Source organism: Pelobates fuscus, chromosome 12 (genome assembly GCF_036172605.1).
Source record: "Pelobates fuscus isolate aPelFus1 chromosome 12, aPelFus1.pri, whole genome shotgun sequence".
In the NCBI taxonomy this organism is placed as follows: Eukaryota; Metazoa; Chordata; class Amphibia; order Anura; family Pelobatidae; genus Pelobates; species Pelobates fuscus.
Window position 1 is genome coordinate 112,426,773 of NC_086328.1, and position 21,899 is coordinate 112,448,671.

The window sequence follows — 21,899 nt, forward strand, 5'->3', positions numbered from 1 at the left end:
TCCCATGATGCGTTGCCAGCATTATGGGTGCAAGAGCATTATGGGGGATGTAGTCCACAACATCTGGAGTCCCGAAGGTTGCCTACCCCTGATCTAGTAGTTCAATTAAAGAAAAAATAAATACAATTTTCTATAGATAATACTAACTAGCAAGTATTGCAAGATTCATCCCATACAACTTGGAAATTAATTTTCTCAACTATCACTGAAATTAATAAACAGTCCTATTGGCTGGGGAATCTAATTTACTAGCATAAACAAACAAACAAAAAACTATAAGATACAAACAAGTGTTCAAAGAAATAGTGGAACTAATGTCGAGAGGGTCCTGGTGCAAGAACATTTTTGGGCCCCTCTTAAACACAAGAGTGACCAAAAGGTACATCCCTATCTGTTGTGCAACTCAGCACTCCACTTAGGGGTATACTCACTTTTGTTGCCAACGGTTTAGACATTAATGGCTGTGTGTTGAGTTATTTTGAGGGGACAGCACATTTACTCTGTTATACAGGCTGTACACTTACTACTTTACATGGTAATAGGGTGTCATTTCTTCAGTGTTGTCACATGAAAATATATCATAAAATATTTTCAAAAATGTGAGGGGTGTGCTGATATATATTTATTTATATTATGTTTATATTTTGTAGTGCACTGATTGGCTCATTGTCACATCCTTTTTGGTTAGTCCAAAGGTTTCCTGAAATTTTTTCATGAACAATGTTTGGTTGAGCAGAACCATTACATGAAGTGTTGAATGTCCATAGCAAAATTTCAGTTTCAAAATAAATTATTTGGCCGAATACAACAATTCCATCTAGAGGATATATTTAAAAAAAAAAAAAAAAAAAGTCTGGGATATTATTGTGGAACAAAACGTAATGTTCAGGAATATAAACAATTATGAAATTCTCTTCTATTCACCTGTAATTCAAATAACAGCCTTGCAGATCTTGTAGGTCAAGTCTTAAGATGTCCCTTTGGAGGTGACCACAGGTATGTATTTGAGATGTTTGGATAGTAATGACACTTTAATTATAATTTTCGTTGAGCAGATATATCATTTCAATTGTGACTATTTTCATCAAAGCACTATCACTTTAATTGATCAGTTTTGAAACTGTTTTTAATTGCTTTTCTCATGTTAATGTTGCATTATATATACTCACAATGCTCTTACAATAGATTAAATGCACTTTAGCTTACTTAGCACTAGCACTATTTAATTTGCCTCCCTAGTTTGGAATTAGTGTAGACCCCACCGATATTGCGCTACTGTGATGTAGTTGTGGGCTTAACACAATATGACCATATGGTGGAACTGAATCCCATATTTATTTGCTGAGATAGGCGATTGTAAATAGCCTTATAAGATTCAAAAATGCATTTTGTGCATTTCCTTAATTTGTATTAAGTCTAAAGATTTTATGATACAACACATAAAACAACCCTGCAAATCACATCAGTCAAATACGCCAGCTCTGTTGATTACATCACACATGCCATTGGACAGCCCTGCAGCTCACACACCATAGACTGGTCCTGCAAATACCATGGCATGCTCTGTAGCCCAGCCATGCAGATCACAAGACACAACCCATAGAACAGCCCTCCTAACCTAATACCCCACAGGCGAGCCCTGCAGATAATATGACACCTCAGGTCACATAATGTTTCATGTGATACTCTATACAAGTCAGCTCACATCATACATCTCATGAACAAGCGTAGATCACACATGTCATGGACAAGGCTTGCAGATTATGTATTCCATGGGCTGGGCTTGCAGATAACTGACTCTATAGGCCAGGATTGGAGATCACACTCTCCATAGGCCAGATTTACTAATTATTGCAGGTATTTGATGCAATGAGAGAAAACATGCAAATAAAACAAAACAAAAACAAAACCAACGCATGTGAGAGGAAACTGACATAACAGTTTCGGCAAATGCCGCATGTCCTCACTTCTACACTTTCAGTCTATCATGGAAAAATAATGGATCCATTGGATCCATTATTTACAGACTTTGGGTTGCAAATACGAAGATTGTTTTGGAGTCCGGAAGCAATGGAACCCCAATATACATACTAGGCATGGTTACTCTATATCTGAATGTGCCATTTGCTGTTCAAAGCCCAGGAAGAAAGAATCTTGGAAATAAAGTATCAAGCATAAATTATTTTTTCCCACTCAGTCCTCTGGCTCAATATAACAGTGCTTTATCAAGGCTGAGTGAGAATGCTTGCATAAGAACGTCCATCATCCTGAAACATTAGTCTATGGATTTCATTAATTTCTTAGGAAAAGCTTTGTTTTGACTATATCTGATTCTTGACACTGGGGATGTGCATTGGTTTATTCCACTCGGCCGTTGCATTCTAACAAGCCAACTGGCCATTGTCTATTTGACAGCTAATCGGCGGAAATTATGGCTAATACCAACAGAAAGGGTGACATTGAATACTAAGGACCCATGTGCAGACAAACAGGGCAATGTTTAACCCTTGGACCCTTGAATCGCAATGTAGATTGTAACAGGTGTGTGTTGCATGTCTGTGAAGGCTGCAGTATGCACTTTGGATATGCAAGATAAAACCATGGTTGCGTAGCTCATCTCTAGACCACGACAATCCACAGAGAACGTTTCTCAACATACACATTGTGCTTGCATTAAGATAACATTTCAACCACAGTGACATTAAACCATTCAGGACTACGGTTAACAAAATCCCTTGTTATAGTAAAAGTCCTGACATGTTGCTGGTTCCAAAGGAGGAAAAACCTGAATGGTAGCAGGAAAGTTATTCATGTGGTCTTCATGAATCTTAAAAGGTTTTAGAAAAGGATATGGTGATAAACACTGCGTTAAATGTCTGGGATAGACGATAGTACAGGCAGAGAATACATTAACTGAGTGAATAGAAGGGTAGGACTAGAACCAATGATTGCGCCTGTAGGTAACAGACTACAGGGGACTTGCATTATGTTTACTGCATTGCAAAGCATTAATAGAGCAAATATACCGCAGGTACATTATACTCACTGAATCTGACTCCATACTATATTCTGTGACAGTGACGGTAACATTAATGCAAAAGTAAGGTGGGGATAAAGAAATTCTGAGGGTTCTGAGATCTATTCATTCAGTAACATTGGCCTCCCATAATGTACACAAGCACTTGTTTATGTTTCCCAAAACATTAGCCTGTCATGTAGAAGGTCTTTTAAGCCCAGCCATCGTTCTCTATCCAGAATATTCATTAAGCCACATAGCCGATCTCTGCTAGGGATGAAGCAGGTGCAGTGTATGTGGAAATCAGATCTCATAGGTTCATTAGACATGGGCATTATCAATGGTGAGGATATGGTATTGATTAATTGAGATTGGTTATTATTCAACCCATGTTCCAATTCACACACAAAAAAAGCAATAACAAACCCTTGCAATGGAAAAGGTATGCAAACTGCATTAACCAGCTGAGCATCTCCTTATCATTTAAAGGGTTAATCTCACCTGAGCACAATCATTGCAAATATGAATGAAACATTAATATGCATATATACACAAATCCATACCGACACACATACATTAACACACATTTACACACACTCATAGACATATAAACACATACACACATTCACACACACACACACACACACACACACACACACACACACACACACACACACACACACACACACAAACAGATATATTCTGAATGCACACATTTACATCTAACAAAAGGAATACATTGTAGATTGCCGTAATGTTGCTTTTCAACATGTATCAGCCTTGTCAACATTCCGTTCCGCAAAATAAAAAAACTGCATGCGAATAATCCACTTATTAACATTACACAGAGCTCCACACATAGAGTCAAAATTAAAACCAGTTATTACCTTGACAGTTTTTTTTCCTCCTCCTCTTTCTGAATCCTATCAATGTATAGACATGTATATATTTTTTTTCCTTTTCTTCCGTCTTCTGAATTAATTTTTTTTTTTTTAACGAACAGGATTTGGAGAATATCTCTTGGGAATCTCAGATACTGGGAAGATGCGTTTATGAATCAGGACTGCAGTCTCTGAAGCGCTTTCCTACATGACATCCTCTGAGCTCCTATTGCCTGCCCTCCCCTGCCAGCATCATCCCCCCCTCCCTCCTATCTTTTTCCCTCTGCTTCTCTCTTCTATTTTCCCTGCTCCTTCTCAGATCAGTAACTTGATTGATAGGAAGGCTCCCAAGGCCCACCCACACATGATTTTTTTTCCTTTCCTGAATCGAAAAATAAAGAAAAAAAAAAGAGTGAGAGAAGGGGGAGGAGATGAGAGTAGAAATATGAATGAAATCTAAAGCCTCACACCATCAGTAACCACTGCAGAGAGGGCTCTGAGATCTGCCACAGTCAGCCACAACAATATACCTCCAAGCAAAACACTGCAGCTCCAATCTCTGTGCACAAATGTGCACAAGCATCGTTTGCCCCTGACACCTCAAATTCACGTCTGAATGAGGAGCAACATCACACACTGCGGAAAAAAAACGTATTAAACATTTTTTTGTGTGTTTCATGTTTTCTGTTTCATTCATTCATTCACAGTCCTCTATATAGACAGCGTCAGACAAAAGTTTGTTCATATTTAAATGTATTTATTAGTTTATATTTATATCTATTAATTCAAGGCGAAATAAAATAGAAATCTAAAATACAAAAAAAGAAAGAATGAAAGAAAGAAAGAAAATAATTAAACTAGTTGCAAAACTAGTTACAAAAACAAAAAAGAAACGATTAACACATAGATAGGTTATTAACCCAACATTTTCAATCAATGTGTGGCATCTGTCACTGGCCTGTTATTCAAATGAGTAAATGTTTTTACATTCTCTACCGCACAGTGGCTGACATTACATCATTTATTTATTTTTCATTTATTACTGGTATTTATAAAGCGCCAACAGATTCTACAGCGCTGTACAATTAGTGGAGAACGTACAATATACACAGACAAATACAAGAGGTAGAGAGATCCCTGCCCATAAGCTGATACCTTGCCATTGGAGCACTTTTACGCAAAGTGCTTAGCTAGATGGCCCACGAGCTTACAATCTAAAAATCATTCATACTGTATAATAGACTTGTGCATTTGCTTTCAAATTATTCACGATCCGTCCAAATTATGAGCAACCGGCAACTCTACAACTGTGAATCACCATATTATTATTATTTTATTATTTATATAGCACCAGCAAATTCCGTAGCGCTGTATGACCAAATCACGAAAATAGGAATGAATGTGAAAATTTCATTTGATTTGTAATTTGGAGTTCCTTCTGTAAAGCAATAAAAAAGGATGATTGTTGAAAAAAACCAAAAAAGTTAAAAAAACATTAAGAGCAGTAAAAATTTAAATCTTTATTTACATATTATATACTTAATGAATACATAATGTAGGCTCAAAGATTCCACTTGCCACTAGCCATTGAGGAGTGAAACATTAGCCCAGGTAAGTAAATATTCCACGCTGGTGAGCAAACTACAGCGTGCAGTGTACGTGAAGCCCATGGAGAAAGCGCAGTTTAGGGAATAGGGCCCTGGAAGGGCTTGGAGGCGGGCTGGGGGCGGAAGCAATAGTGGGGATTGAATGCAGAAAGAAAAGTCCTGCGCTCACTCCCATCACTACTGGGCGGCTGCAATGACTACAGTACAAAGGAGAGAGCGCAAGTAACTTGTTTTTCTTTGGTTTTTACTAAATAGTGGGGATTGGTGGGTTAGTGTTTGGGGGTTGGCTGATATAAAGGGTCGGCCATTTTGGACCCTTGATTCTCATTTCTTACCTGGCTGAGTTGGTCCCTTCCTCCCTCCTTTTTTTTGTAGCCTTTTTACCCATTTGGTCACAGAGGCGGGGTGGGGTAAGGAACATTAAGGAAAAATGGGCCTTGGTTAATATATAGGAGTAAGGGCAGTTAGTTGATTGGTTAAAAGGGTACAATGTTCGTACAAGTTTTGGTAGGTTTCGAGTCCGTTGGTGGCTCAGAACCTCGGTGGTATAGGGGTATCTGGGTATACCCTTACCAGGTGAAATTGGTTAATGTTGGTACTTTACATGTTATATTTATATGGTTGTTATATATTGTGAATTATATTATGTTGTGGGTCATTGCCTTGATTTAAATATGGGAGAGGTGATATAATGTTGGGGGTGTGGCTGGTAATAACCTTTATATATAATTGTATATTATAAGTTATTATTTTATTATTATTAAAGCTGTTGACATTTTTGACCCATACCCATGAGTGTCGGTGTCTTATTGGGTGGGCTGGGTTCAGGTTCACGGATCCCTATGCCCCTCTCAAGTAACTTTTAAGGCCTTAATACCTTATTAGTGTAATGCCCAGGTTTTTCAAATCTCCAGATATCCTTAAGATTGGAGAAATTACTTTTTATGGATAGTGGAAGATTTGAAAATCCTAGATATTACACTAATAAAGTATAAAGTAAAAAAATATTTTATTCACCTGATCACTGAATCAGCGCTCCATTATTTTTTTATTGTGTTTATATTTGAATGTGTGGTGTGTTATGGAAGGTAGCACGTTTTAGTGAGATAGCAGCTTAATATTTGAAACCGTGTGTCACGCACTTGCACTTTTGTATTTCGAAATTCGATGTATATCTAGTGCTGGTACAACATATATATTTTAACTTTTAAGGCCTGGCTGGTAGCATAATACTTTACATTTTATAAATACATTAATGTGGCTTTTTTTTAACTGCTCCTCCTTTTTCCCCTCTACTTCTACTTTTATCTGTAAACCAAATCGCATGAAAATACGACTACCAGTGTGCTGCAAAATATGCACATAATGTAATTATGAGTATATTTTGCAGTACACTAATTGGTGCATGTTTGCACCATTTTGGTTAATCAAAATTGATTTCTGAAACGATCACATAGATGAAATACAATTTTCCTAAAACAAAAATGTTTTGGCATGAATCAGTTTGGATGAAGACATTTTTTCTCTGTTAACAAATCTACTGTATATGAAATGAACTAATCTGTTTGGCGTGACTGTCACTGTGCATTTCAGGTACCCTTAATTTCAGTGGTGCACCAACACATGGTTGAATTAAATGAACACTCCAGACCAAGCATGTCAAACTCAAAGTCTAGCAAGGGCCAAATAAAAAAGGTTTTAGTTTATGTGGGACCCCAAAACTTTAATTTTCATAGAAACGTAGGTTTATTTTGAAAAGTACAGTATAAAAAAAACCTCAGCACCCCCCTCTACTAAATCCCAGTGCCCCCTCTACTAAATCCCAGTCCTCCCCTCCCCATATACTAAATCCCAGCACCCCCCTCTAGCCAACAAGCAGACTCTGCTCACATTGCCACTGCCAGTATGCGACTCCGGAGGCCGACCTCTGGTATACCCCACACCCTGTGCCAAAGCAGATCCTCCTCCTCCTACTACTACTTCTTGAAACCCTGTCAAGGTGGATCACATCGACGTCACGTTGGAATGTTACAGGGCGCAACGCCTCTGTGCACCTCCAGGTCCTCCACTGTCCAGTCACGCCCATCGCAACACTGACCGACACACACACACGCTCACTGACAGACACACATACACAGGCATACTCACTGACAGACACACACTCACTAACACACACACACTGACAGACACACACTGACACAGACACACTCACTGACAGACACACAGACACTCTCTGACACACACACAGACAGACACACACTCAATGACACACACAGACAGACACACCCATACTCACTGACAAACACACACACTGACAGACACACACACACACACATTCACTGACACACAGACAGACACACACACACTCACTGACAGACGCACACACTCTGACAGACATACACACACACACACACACTCTGACAGACACACACACTTTGAAAGACACACACACACACACACACTCTGACAGACACACACGGACACACTACAGACACACACACACACACTCTGACAGACACACACTGAAACATTTACACATTCTTGCACACATTCAAATTATTGTAATTATTCCTGGGGTCCAGTGGGGATCTTCTATCTGGAGCTCAGCCTTCCTGCTCCTCAGTGCTCCCTTGCACGCAGTTTAGTGATGTCGGGTCCCGGAATATGACATCATATTCAGGTGCCCGGCATCACTACAGAGGGTGCGAGGGAGCAGTGAGGAGCAGGAACGCTGAGCTCCCTCGCTGCATCCACCTTACTCTCCTCCCCTGCCGGGTAAATGTTAGCAGAGTAGGAATTTGCAATGTGGAGAAAGCAGGCGCCTACTCTTCTTGGAACACAAACATGTACTCGTGGCTCGCCGGGCCACAAAGATGTCCATTGTGGGCCGCGAGTTTGACATGCTTGCTCCAGACCCTAAAGCACTTCAGCTTGCCGAAGTGCTTTCTGTGTGAAGAGTGTGTCCTATTTTATCATTTTATAAAAAGTGCAGATTTCAATGGAAATTTACATTTTACACATTAACCTTGTTACACCCCCTTGTTGTCAGACAACCAGTCTTGTTACTTCCTGGTTTCGTTAGCTCACTGAAGCTAAACTCAAGAGGCAGCAATCACCCAGAGCACCTGCTTTGCAAACACTTCTCATTTAGCTGCACTGGGAAGTGTGATTGGACAGACACAGAAAGTCTGCAGACAAGAGGTTTGCAGCTTTTGCAAACTGATTTTAGATATGCCCACAATGAAACAATGCCTAATTAAATGCATTCATGTTTTAATTTAGTGTATATATACTAAAGAGTGATTTATTATTTTTTTCAATTGGGCATTGGATTGTCTCTTTGGGGATAGTAGAAAAAAACAGCAGGTGAACTAAGGTCAGTGGGACGGAGCTCCTGTACTCCGACCGAGTACCTCCACCCAATCTTCTTCCTAGACAATGGGGAGGGAGCCTGGAACGCTTCAACCCCAGCCACCGAAGCTTGACTGGGATCTAACTGGAACTTTTACCCCCGACCAGGCTGCAGCTCTCCTTCCAGGCAGCTATTGTCCTGCCTGCCTATTCTGTTGCAACCTTTCTTCCAGGTAGGCATCAGAAGACAAGAACTAACATAAAATATATCTCCTGTCTGCAGAAATCATAATATGCAAATCTATCTGAATATGCATTTTAACAAGACTTGCTATTCAGGTAGTGCATATTGCTGTTGCTACCAACAGATGGTACTGTACAGGCTCCACAGCCAAACCCAGCTACTTGGTAGCACACAAAACATATAACAATAAAAAAATAACACACGCCCTGCACCTATAATGACTTAGACATAGGCATAGTCCAGGGTCCTACATAACATCACCCCAGGTGATGGTGACTACCATAACAGTCATTAGCAGCAAATAGCAACTTCCTCCTGGGAGTGTGATACAGTGGCGGATCCAGAGCCTGACCTCGGGAGGGGCACTTGCATATTATTTAGAGAAATAATCCAGACATAATACCCACTACAGCTCAGTGTAGTGGTTATGGTGCCAGTAGTGCCGTGACCCCCTCCCAGAGTAAGTAGTCAAACCGTTTAAGAACAGTTTGACAACTTACCTGAGGTCTTCTTGAAAATGGGGCTGTAGTAGGGCATAGGAGCAGGGGTGCAGTGTGTGTGTGTAAGAAGGACTGTGTGAGCAGTGTGTGTGTGTGAAAGTTGCAGTGTGTACGTGAGGACGGCAGTGTGTGTTGAGGGGGCAGTGTGTGTGTGTGCGTTGCAGTGTGAGTGGGGGGCAATGTATGTGTGTATGGGGGCAGTGTGTGTATGGGGCAGTGTATGTGTGTGGGGGGGCAATGTGTGTGTAGGGTGTGTGTGTGTATTGGGGGCAGTGTATGTGTGTGGGAGCAGTAGTGTATGGGGGCAGTGTATGTATGTGGGGCAATGTGTGTGTATGGGGGCAGTGTATGTATGAGGGGGCAGTGTGTGTGTGTATGTGGGGGCAGTGTATGTGTGTGGGGGCAATGTGTGTGTATGGGGGCAATGTGTGTGTATGTGGGCAGTGTATGTATGTGGGGGCAGTGTATGTGTATGGGGCAGTGTATGTATGTGGGGACAGTGTGTGTGAATGGGGGCAGTCTATGTATGTGGGGGCAGTGTGTGTGTGGGAGGGCAATGTGTATGTATGTCAGGCAATGTGTGTGTGTGGGGGGGCAATGTGTGTGTATGGGGCAGTGTATGTATGGGGGGCAATGTGTGTGTATGGGGGCAGTGTATGTATGTGGGGGCAGTGTGTGTATGGGGGCAGTCTATGTATGAGGGGGCAGTGTGTGTGTGTGTGTGTGTGTGTGTTAAGGATGGGGGACTTTTTAATGTTTTTTTTTAAAATTTGATAAAATGATTTTTTTAAATTATTTTTAAAACATACATAATGTCCCCCCTCCCTTCTTACCTTTGTTTAGGGAGGAGAGGGGACATTTCTCGATCCCTGGTGGTCCATGTGGTGAGAGTAAACTCCAGCCCCGGTCTCCGGAGATCCGGAGCCGTGTTTGCGAGAGAAGGACCTGGAGGAGCTGCAGACTGAGCTCCCCCAGGTCCTCTCTCTCTCCCTCCCCTGCCGGCGGCCAGCAAACAGTGCCTGTGGACCGGAGAGGGAGATCTCTGATCTCCCCTCCAGTCAATGAAGGCACATTGCAGGGCTGGCGCTTGGACAGCGCCAGCCCTGCATTAGCCGGCAGGGGAGAGGGAGAATCTCGGATTCTCGGGAGGGGCAATTGCCCCGTTGCCCCCCCCCCCCTGGATCCGCCAGTGGTGTGATATCTACGAACCCCAGATTCAAAAACTTACTTTCTCACGCCCTCTCCTTTCCATGTAATATTTTTGTGTTTTCTTCATTCTTGTGTTCCTCACAGTATCTCAGTTGTTCCTAGAACTGCCACGATGCCTCTGTTTTCCAGACAGTGATCTCAGATGTCACACATGGAATCTGCTTAAGCCACTCTCCCAACTTGGGGATTACAGTCCGGAGTGCTACTATCACAACTGGAACTAGTACTAACTTTCCACATCCTTTACAGCTCCTCTTGAGTTAGTCCATTTTCTCATGTTCCTTCTTTGTGATGTTATGTGATGTGTTGGTTGGCCAGTACCTACTTGCCTGTCTGGATCTTAGCCCTGTTATTCCATCTGGACTTAGGCAGATCCAGCTCATATTAGTTGCAGAAATTTCTGTACAAAATTCAGAGCAACTTGGTTGTGCCACTCAATGTATGCTGTCACTGTTAACATCTTGCACCTGGTTGCTAAGTGCTGGATTGTCTCAAGGATCTCTTTGCACAGTCTGCACACTGGGTCTTGACATCCATGGAGACCAGCTCTTCACTTGACCATGTTTTTATCCCACTGGGGTACCTGATGACTTGTAGGGCCCATGTGTTGATGGCATAGATCTTGCTCTTCGACAGTGTCGCATGGAGGATAAACTTATTTACTTTGGTTGTTCACAATAAGGTGCAAACCTAGATAGTCACCTTGTATGGGACATCCCCTATTCAAAATGGCGCTGTATGGAGCGTGGGCGTGCAGTATGCATGCCCAAACACTGGTTTTGATCGCTTCTAAAGTTTACTCGGTGCAGGTACTTATACACCTTTTCTTAGTCGTGTGGCTCTCTTCCAAGCAGTGCATTATACTATATGCCCTTATTGTGCATCATTAGATCGGGCAGTGTGCACATGCATGGTAGCACAGAGTACTATCATTACTAATAAAGGTCTACACTTTAAGCTGTAGACTTAAGCTGAGGCAATGGATTCCTAAACTGGACTACATCAGGAGGGCATAGATTTAGACTCTCTGCACAGTCCAGAAACATAGAAACATAGAATGTGATGGCAGATAAGAACCATTCGGACCATCTAGTCTGCCTAATTTTCTAAATTATTTCATTAGTCCCTGGCCTTATCTTATAGCTAGGATAGCCTTATGCCTAACCCACGCATGCTTAAACTCCTTCACTTTGTTACCCTCTACCACTTCAGCTGGAAGGCTATTCCATACAACCACTACCCTCTCAGTAATACTTCCTGATATTATTTTTAAACCTTTGCCCCTCTAATTTAAGACTCTAATTTAAGACTCTGTCCTCTTGTTGTGGTAATTTTCCTTCTTTTAAGAAGTTAATCATCTATCACTGAAATATTGAGCTAACAAGGGATGTGCAGTGCAATTCACAAAAATAATGTCAAGGATGAAATTCTGGCAATAGGAACTGTAGATGAACATTTGTGTAATCTCACTACAGACAATAATAAAGGTATAACAGCAACATGAATTGGTAATAACATTTGAGCTCATATTTAGCACAGGAAAATGGGATTCCTAAACCCAGAAGTCAATAGACTTTGACAGAAGGCATGACAAATGTGCATGCTGCATCAAAGCAAAGCCTACTATAATACACTTCAAAAGATAGTCAAAGAAAAAACAAAAACAAATTCATAAACAGTGATGTGTGCTAACCAAGAGGAATCCAAGAAAACTATCTAAAATTATCAAAACAAACATTACAAAACTGTCTGAAATTAGCATAGCAAGAGGACTCTTTTCTCAGACTACTTGAATTTATCAATGGTGAGCCAAGTTAATGCAGGCCTCCCAACGATCCCCAATTTTAGGATCCTGTCCTGCTGTTCTGGGTTTGTAACGGAAACGTGTAGCATGGTCACCTTATTTGATGAGCTTGTGCTACACTAAGGGCATTAGGACCCTGCGGAGAGCACTGAAACAGTACTCTCTGCATTGTCCACCCTCAGTGGGCAGTCTGGATGATTGACAGTTATTTAGGTGGGCTTGCCTTTATAGGCCTGGCCCCACTGGTCTGGTCTGGTCTGAGTGTGTGTGGGGTGGTTAATGTGTGCTGCTTTCCTAAAATATATTTGTCACACCTTCTGAGATGTCAGTATTGCCTTAGTTTCTTTGAACTTTAATTCAAAGTGGAAGTAGAGGAAATCAATACAGTGGAACCTTGGAACTCAAATGGTTCCTTACTCAAACAATTCAGTCAAACAAAAATTTGCACAAAAAAAAACTGTCTCGGTACACAAACGATTCTTGGTACCTGATCAAATCATGCCACAATTATAAAGCTATGTCTCACTATAAACATTTTATGTGCCAGAAGAACACTTACCTATCCCCATCCAACCAATAATATCTCTTCTCTTTCCACTAACGCCATCAACTCTCATCATTACAGGTAAATTTAAGTTAAATTTTCTTTTAATTTACTGTACGATTGTATTGTGTTTATTGTTATTATTTTTTTTCTATATGGCTTTATGCATCTAAGGCATTATTAAACTAAATTTGTGTTAAAATGCTGCAGTTATGGAGGTCTGGAACAGATTAATCAAATTTACATGAATTCTTATGGGAAATCTTGATTCGGTTCTTGAACAAATCGGAACTCGAACAGCTTTCTGGAATGGATTACGTTCGAGTTCCGAGGTTCCACATGTCTGCAATTAGATCTGTCTGCAGCTATTCATTTTAACAGGGCTGCCCTGATGTCTGCATGAGCCAGCAGATAATGAAAATTCCCAAAAATTCAGACTCTGGATCCATCCTGCCAGCTCAGAAAAGAAAGAATCCTCTGGCAAATATTTACTTACCGTATATACTCGAGTATAAGCCGACCCGAATATAAGCCGAGGCCCTTAATTTTACCCCAAAAAACTGGGAAAACGTATTGACTCGAGTATAAGACTAGGGTGGGAAATGCAGCAGCTACTGGTAAATTTCTAAATAAAATTAGATCCTAAAAAAATTATATTAATTGAATATTTATTTACAGTGTGTGTATGAATGCAGCGTGTGTGTATGAGTGCAGCGTGTGTGTATGAGTGCAGCGTGTGTGTATGAGTGCAGTGTGTGTGTTTGAGTGCAGCGTGTGTGTATGAGTGCAGCGTGTGTGTTTGAGTGCAGCGTGTGTGTATGAGTGCAGCGTGTGTGTATGAGTGCAGTGTGTATGAGTGCAGCGTGTGTATGAGTGCAGCGTGTGTATGAGTGCAGCGTGTGTGTATGAATGCAGCGTGTGTGTATGAGTGCAGTTTGTGTATGAGTGCAGTGTGTGTATGAGTGCAGTGTGTGTATGAGTGCAGTGTGTGTGTGTGTATGTATGAGTGCAGTGTGTGTATGTGTGCAGTGTGTGTGTGTATGTGTGTATGAGTATGTGTGCAGTGTGTGTATGAATGCAGTGTGTGTGTGTGTGTGTGTTGCAGAGCATTGGTGGGGAGTGGGCAATTTTTTTATTTTTATTATTTTAATATTTTTTATGATTAATTTTTATTATTTTATTTTATTTAATTATTTTTTTTTATTATTTTAATATTTATTTTTTATTATTTTATTTGTAATATTTATTATTTTATTTTTTTTCGTCCCCCCTCCCTGCTTTATACATAGCAGGGAGGGGGGCTCCTTCCCTGGTGGTCTAGTGGCATTGGTAGTGCAGGGGGGGGGGGTTGTGGGGGCTGTCAGAGAGTTTACTTACCTCTCCTGCAGCTCCTGTCAGCTTCCTCCTCCTCTGCGCCGGTCCGTTCAGCACCTCTATCAGCACACACTGTAAGTCTCGCGAGACTTACAGTGTGAGTTGACCGAGGTGCTGAACGGACGGCGTGGAGGAGGAGGGAGCTGACAGGAGCTGCAGGAGAGGTAAGTAAACTCTCTGACAGCCCCCACAGCCCCTGTCTGTATTATGGCAATGCAAATTGCCATAATACAGACTATTGACTCGAGTATAAGCCGAGTTGGGGTTATGTGCTGAAAAACTTGGCTTATACTCGAGTATATACGGTATATGTTATTTAATTATTATTATTTTTATTTTTTTATGGCTCTGATTGAGCCATGTCCAGCAGAGACGGATGGGAAAGTCTGTGCTAGTCGAAACATGGGAGTGTTTTTAGTAATTCCAGACTCATGTTGTGCAACAAATGTTAAGTAAATTTTTCATAATCCCCCACCCTGAAATATGAATAACGAATGCCCAAAATATCGTTTTTGGGGCTTTATCTTCTAAATGATTGAAAATAAAATTTAAATTGAGCGACAAATTGATAGACAGATAGAAAGATATTAATGGCCTCACTAGTATAGTATGATCTCAGGAAGACTATGTTTCTGTCTAATGTTGCTTTCTGTTTTTTGACCACTAGATGGATCTGTGATATCCATTGTGCTGTATGTAGTGCAAATGTTTACTCTTTGAGGATAACAAACACCTATGAATGTCTGAGTGCTCTCTTTGTTGTCCTCAATTTTAAAAACATGTAGCGTGCTGAGGTCTGGAAATGGCAGCTGTACCCTCATGTCTTCAAATACAGTTTCAAGGATTGCTCCTTCCAAGATGTTTAATTTGCAGGTATTTCTGGTTTAAACATTTTTTATTAAATTCAGAGGTAAGTACACTATATAGGAGCCCTCATGATCTGTGTTCTTATTATCACTTATTATAAATAAATATCATTTATATGTCATCATTAAAAAAACTTCAGTGCTGGCACATTGCATTGAATAAAAGTATAATAAAGAGACTTACACAGGGGCGGCATGGTGGTTGGATGCGTTTCCTTTGAGTTCCAAGCCTGTACTTTATACTGAGCCATTTAATCAACTACCTGTATGCCCAAATGCTTATGTATCATGACCTATCTAATCCTCATGCCAACCAGGTCTCCTGGTGCAATTTCATTGTTGTAGTCTCCTGCAATCCCCGAATGTTTATGTGAGGCCCGGTGAAGACATCTGTCTGGCGAGGCGGTCGATGGTACCATGTGATGCTCAGTCCCTACAGGACACTGTAGCCCAGTTTCCCCCTTTTGGACCAGTGGGGGTTATCCGGGTCCCCACTGGTGCACCTTACTTGCAAGAAGGCTCCTTCATCGCTTCTTACTCAAGATGGTGACTGCCTCCATGTCAAGTGATACGCACCAAACACTGCCTTAGAAGCAAGCCTCTGATGTTGCAATGACGTTCAAGCGACTGGAGGCTATTTTTAAACGCTTTCGGCTACCCTAGCGGCACAGCAAGCAGCCTGGATGTACCAACTACTGCATGGAGAGGATAGATGCAGGAGGAGAGTAAACTCCCTCTGCGCATTACTGTATCTCAAGCACTAAATGCCCACCTGGGGCGAGGGCTAACCGGGGTGAGACCCCTATGCATCACCCACAATGACAGGAGACGACTGCTCCCAGCGGCAGTGGACACCTGGGCTCTCTGTCTCTCTCTAACGGAGAATGACTTGGACTCTTTGAGCCCCTGTGTCAGTGGACTACAGATGCAGCCTGGGGCTGGAGGGATGTCCCCCTTTACACTCCTTCCACCATACTCTCGTATTCTCTTACTATGAGTTTCCTGAGTCAGCCAAATGAAAACATAGGATAAGTGAGCACTCCCATGCAAGGCAGCAGTTTAGTTCTTATTTCGGGACTTTCAAATGCCCGCGATGCTCCCATCACCCAATTTGATTTACCTATCCTGTTTGCAGATGTTTGTTTTTCTTTTCTTTTTATAAGTATTAGTCTTGTCTCAATTCAAGGGATATGCTTACCTTGCATTGTGACCCAGTAGTCCCTATCTTCAACAAATCTCATGCATACATGTCTACCACCACGTATTGTAGTTCTAAATGTTCATTGATGTGACATATAGGCTGTTGGTTTATTATTGTTTGTTTCTTTGAAAATGTGCAGTGCTCTTGAAAGCATAAGAGCTATGTCTAATAATATGTTTGCAGACCTTTTTGTATCACCTTTGCACAACTGAAATAAAGAGTTAAAAAAAACAAACAAACAAACAAACAAACAAAAAACAGACTTACAAGCTCAGAAATTCACTAACATGTGAATTGCTGGAAAGCAAAGCCAATGCAAAGTAACATTTCAAAATTTAGGCCAACAAAGTTAAATTGTAAAACTTTTCTAAGTTAGCTTTAGTTTAAATTCGGCTAATTTCAAGTAAAGTTTGAAACTCACTTTGAAACTCATTTTGTGTTGCTGATGTGATATTGCGCAATAACGTAAAACACAGGTTCTTCACACAAGAGTTTAATAAACAGATTCCTTTACAGAGAGTGAGAGAACCCCCATATAGCCTTCCTCTATATGAAAACACATATCTTACACATACACAGTTAAATAACACAGCTTACGTACCAGAAACAGCATAGTGACAAAAGACCAGTATCTGGATGTATGTAATAAAAACACAGTACCCTGTAATTATTTGCCTCTAAACCCACTCATCCTGGTATGGTCATTTCCATTTACTTCTGAATCAGTCACTTCTGACCATTCACCCTAAGGTGATAACACACCTTTACCTGCTTCCTTTATGATAATTGAATAGAAAAAACGGTTTCTTATATAACTACTTGGAGCAAATATCATAAAACACATAAAAACTTAACCCTTCAAGCACACAACATTTTTTTCGTTGGATATTGATCCAGGTGTTCATTAATTTCTGTTCATGTGAATCATCATACATTGCATTATCCAGAGTTTCCAGGTCTTTTAAATTAGGAAATTCTTCACCTTCCAATAAAGGCATTGCATGGCTAGTGCCAGTACACTTTACAATCAGCACCTTAGTTAGAAGTAAGAAAACGTAGACACATACAATGACAAACAAAGCCACAATCGAACCAGTCATCGGTTTTGCTCCAAGTGAACACAGCAATCTTTCAAGATCTAATAGATCCCATTTTTCATTAACTTGACGTAGTTTATTCTGAATTCGTCCAATTTTATCTAAGTTCATTTCTATGTCACCAGTTCTGTCTTTTATAAATATACAGCATTGCTCCTTAATTAAAGCACACACTCCTCTTTTTGATGCTAAAATATAACCCAAGGCCATTCTGTTCTGTAAAACCATCATTCTAATTTGGATTTGTTCGGCATTTAATTTCGAGAAATCATCATTGGAGTAATTCAAGGCATTATCTAATACTTTGGCTAATTGATTTATCTTAGTTAAAGCCAATCCCACTCCTACCTGGGGAAACGTGGATAGAATGACCTTTTCAGTTGTTCCGGATTTTAATGTTAACATGTCTTCGATTTCTCAGTCTTCCCTTAGGTAGATCATTTCTTATTGTAAGGGAGGCAGTATTCGCCCTAGATAACAGCTTCCTTTCCAGTTGCAGGGTAATACGCTATAAGTCCACTTACCATAGCCAATAGATACTACAAGGTAATCTGTGATTTCTGCCATTATCATTATTATTATTATCACAGTGCCTTTTCTCGAACACTTCGTGCATTAGAGTCGTTTGTACAAAAATATCCTTCTGACTCACACTCTGTAAAATGATATCTGACACGGGTGCTACTTTTATCTCGATTGGAATTTCCTATTGAGTTATCTCCCACCTTTCTTTGTACCCATAATCCTCTACCCATAATCCTCCTTGACAGTAATCAGGGTCAATCTCCTTGGTTTACCAGAATATTCTCCTACCTCCGGCTGTAAAAACTAAACCCATTCTTTAATGCTCGAGAAATTTCTGACTTATTCTAGGGGTAACCAATATAAGGTGTGTCTGCAGTATGTGAAACAAATTTACTACCCAGCATTGCTGATCTACTCCAGAAGCATATTATCAAATTCTGCATATGTCAATATATGAATTAGCCTTCTCCCATGGTATTGTAATCTTCTCCCTTTCGTGTTTGGCAATAGAGCTGACAACTGCTGCTCTAAACTGATACAAGTATACTACAGAAATGCACAATCCCATAAACAATATATCAAGAAATACAAGAAACATCAAAACCTTTCCTCCAGATTGGAAGAGTTCAGCTCAAAAATAATTATTCTTCTTGTTTCCAGTTTTTCCATATATTCGCTCCATGGTTTCACGAGTGGCCTCTTGACACTTCTCGGCTTTCCCACATAGGGTTGTCAGCTGGGATTATTGTGCCTGTTGGAAGACTAACTTGTTGATTAAATTGGTACTGGCACAAGCTTTAAATGACTACAATGAATCCAAGAAGAAATCTCAGCTACCTTGACAGCCGTGTTGGTTACAAACATGACTTGATATGAGCCTTTCCAAGAGGGTCGAGAGCTTTCTTTCATTTCTTTCATCAAATCCAACATAGTCTCCTGGTTGGATTTGATGAATTGGTACATTGTCTTCTGTGTTAATGCGCACCGTTTGTACCTGTGACTTGGGAGACTAAAAGGATTTCATTAGAATCTTACACTACACGCTAATCGTGCCATCTTCTATCATAGCATGATCATGCACTAATATTTCTAGAGAATTAGCAGTAAGCATAGGACATCCCATTATGAGCTTGTGAGGTGTAACTTTTATGGCTGTATGAACTGAGTTTGTCATAGACATTAATGCTAAGGGCAAAGCCTCTGGTAAAATACTTTATATATAAAACAAAAATAATAAAGGAAAAGCCTATGGTAAAATGCTATATTTATATAAAAATAATAAGGGAAAAGCCTATGGTAAAATGTTGTTAAAGATTCACACAACCTAGCCGGATGGAACAGTAAGTGCACGATACAACATATTGATGGAATAATGGAGAGGAACTAGTTATAGCAGGTGTTACAAGTGAACGTTTGTTTAACAATTAGTAATTCCCCTATAAGGTGAACTTTGAAAATATTGTGCATTAAAGCGTGGTAGTATTGATGGAAGGAAAATGGTGAAGGAACGAAAAGGATTTCAGATCGTTTATTGTGAAATAGGGTTGATGATAACGTATGATGAGTAGTCGAAGCCGTGGCCTGACGAGGCAAGGCGAGAAATTAAGCTTCCCGTATGTTAGTAACCCCTTTATGGTGCTGCATGGCCTTGTAGAGGCAGTAAATTGCAACATGAATTAAGATTAATTAGTACCTGATAAACGGCCGGGTTACAGTAAATGCTCTTGCGAAACCTGAAGTTGCTGGCCACATTCTTTTTGCAACATGTTATCAAAGCGGATTCACACAGGAGAAGCTGTGTATATCTGCATTCAGGCTGTGCCATTGATCACTGCATCCTGGTTTCTACGGAAACATTGTAGGAGTCCCAGAAAACGATTGGGAACACATTAATACATATCTGTTAGTTATGAAATACATAGAGGATAAAGAAGTTATTAAGATCACTGGCACCTTCCCACTGAAGCAGAATCAAGTGACATCGCTCATTCTCTACAGTCACAGGGAAATGTATGGCCAATACACCTTTGTTAATTGAAGTTCACCCATTAATACACATAATATCAATTAAATATGCCGAATGGCGGGAATAGCCGAATTGAAACGCATAAAATGAATAAATTTGCCGAAATGTAGTGCCTTCGTATATTTGAAACATGCAAGTGGTGAAATGATAAAGTCGAACGTCGGGAATAGCCCGAACGTGGCTATTCCCGCGGATTACCTGGCGTTCGGTAGTTTAAGTTTTGCGACAGTGCCGCTTGGCGGGAAGGCAGCAAGCTCTTGAGAAAGGCGCATCAGCAGCGCCGAAACGCGCGTTGAGCTTGTATCGCGACCACATGGTCTATTTTGAAGTTTAGGTAGTCTAGGTATCCTGCTTGCTTTAGTTTTTAGTAAGAGAGAATCGCTCTAACTCTGATTGGGTTGTGGGATTTAGGCACTTAGGATTTTGGCTAATATTGAGTATCCTCTGTCGCTACCTTAGCTTACTTAGCACTTAAGCTGATATTTGAGAAAGTAAACTCACTAGGGAAGTGACGATTTTCCTACTGCCAACACTCTCACCTTATAAGCCTCTTTGGTGAGGTTACCAGCATCCTGCACCTATACCACTCCGTTTGGGTTGACCTTTAGAGCATATCTAATTGTCTTTCTACTAAACACATTTACCAAGGGTACCCGCTAGTATTTAACTACGGATTTAGCCTCCTGACGAATTTTGGCCTCAGACCAAGGCTAATTAGTAGCTCTCTAGCCCCTGGGTGTACCCTCAATGCATGACAGATATCTACTTATTTAATTACTTCCATCTACGGGTGTTATCTATTTTTATCTGCACACCAATAGAGCTACTATGGTTTACCAAGACATTGTTACTAATTATATGGATACTTTACTATACTGTCTATCCTAGAAACCTACCTTTAGTAGCTGGTCATTACCAGTTTAAAAGTGCAGAGAATATTTAGCAAATAATAGACGACCCCTGTAAATATTTTTTCTATTTTTTTTTACTGTTTATACACATTTTGTCACTGATTATCTTCACTGATTCTTATTTATTTTCTCCCTAAGTGGGATTAATAAAAATTTGTTATTTTCTATATATTTCATTTTAGTTCTATACGGGCATTTTTCTGCCATTCTACTATGAACAAGTGTCTCTTTGGGGTATAGGGACTGTGAATTGGGAGGATTCCACTCTAATCCCTATCCAGTCTCTTTCTCATTTCATATTCTTATTTTTTAGGGTTATGCCCTCATACCCTGCAACCATACCAACACTAGTGGAAGGTCTTCTGGCCCCTCACTGGATGTTGAGTCTCTTTTGAGCAAGGAATGATGGGACCGGAAGTTTGCTGTCAGGAACCGGATGTCCGGCTAGACGAGGGGAGGTGAACAACTTGCGGATCCGGCAAGGTAGGAAATACAGGCCTCCGGCCTTAAACATATAAAAAATTATTAAGGGAAAAGCCTCTGGCCAGGGCATATGGGTGTCGCCACATTTCTTACTAATCGTATTCTTTAACAAGAATACTTGGGGCTCACCATCAGCTTTAGTTTTGATCATTGTTTCACTAGTCACATGACTCAATCCACCTGCTAGTCTGATAATATAGGGAGCCAAATTGGGTGGTAAATTTTGACAAATTTGATGGCCCAAAAAACATTTTCTTGCA

At 40.5% G+C, this 21,899-nt stretch overlaps 1 protein-coding gene across 1 annotated transcript in view; it reads right to left on the reverse strand.

Moving 5' to 3' along the window:
- The window catches only part of PTPN5 (protein tyrosine phosphatase non-receptor type 5), a 149,553-nt gene extending 145,458 nt beyond the window's left edge, over positions 1-4,095 (reverse strand). The window contains exon 1 of the mRNA XM_063437423.1: positions 3,904-4,095. The gene's annotated coding sequence lies outside the window, so the exon portion shown is untranslated. The remainder of the gene's footprint in view (positions 1-3,903) is intronic.
- Positions 4,096-21,899: the final 17,804 nt, after the last annotated feature.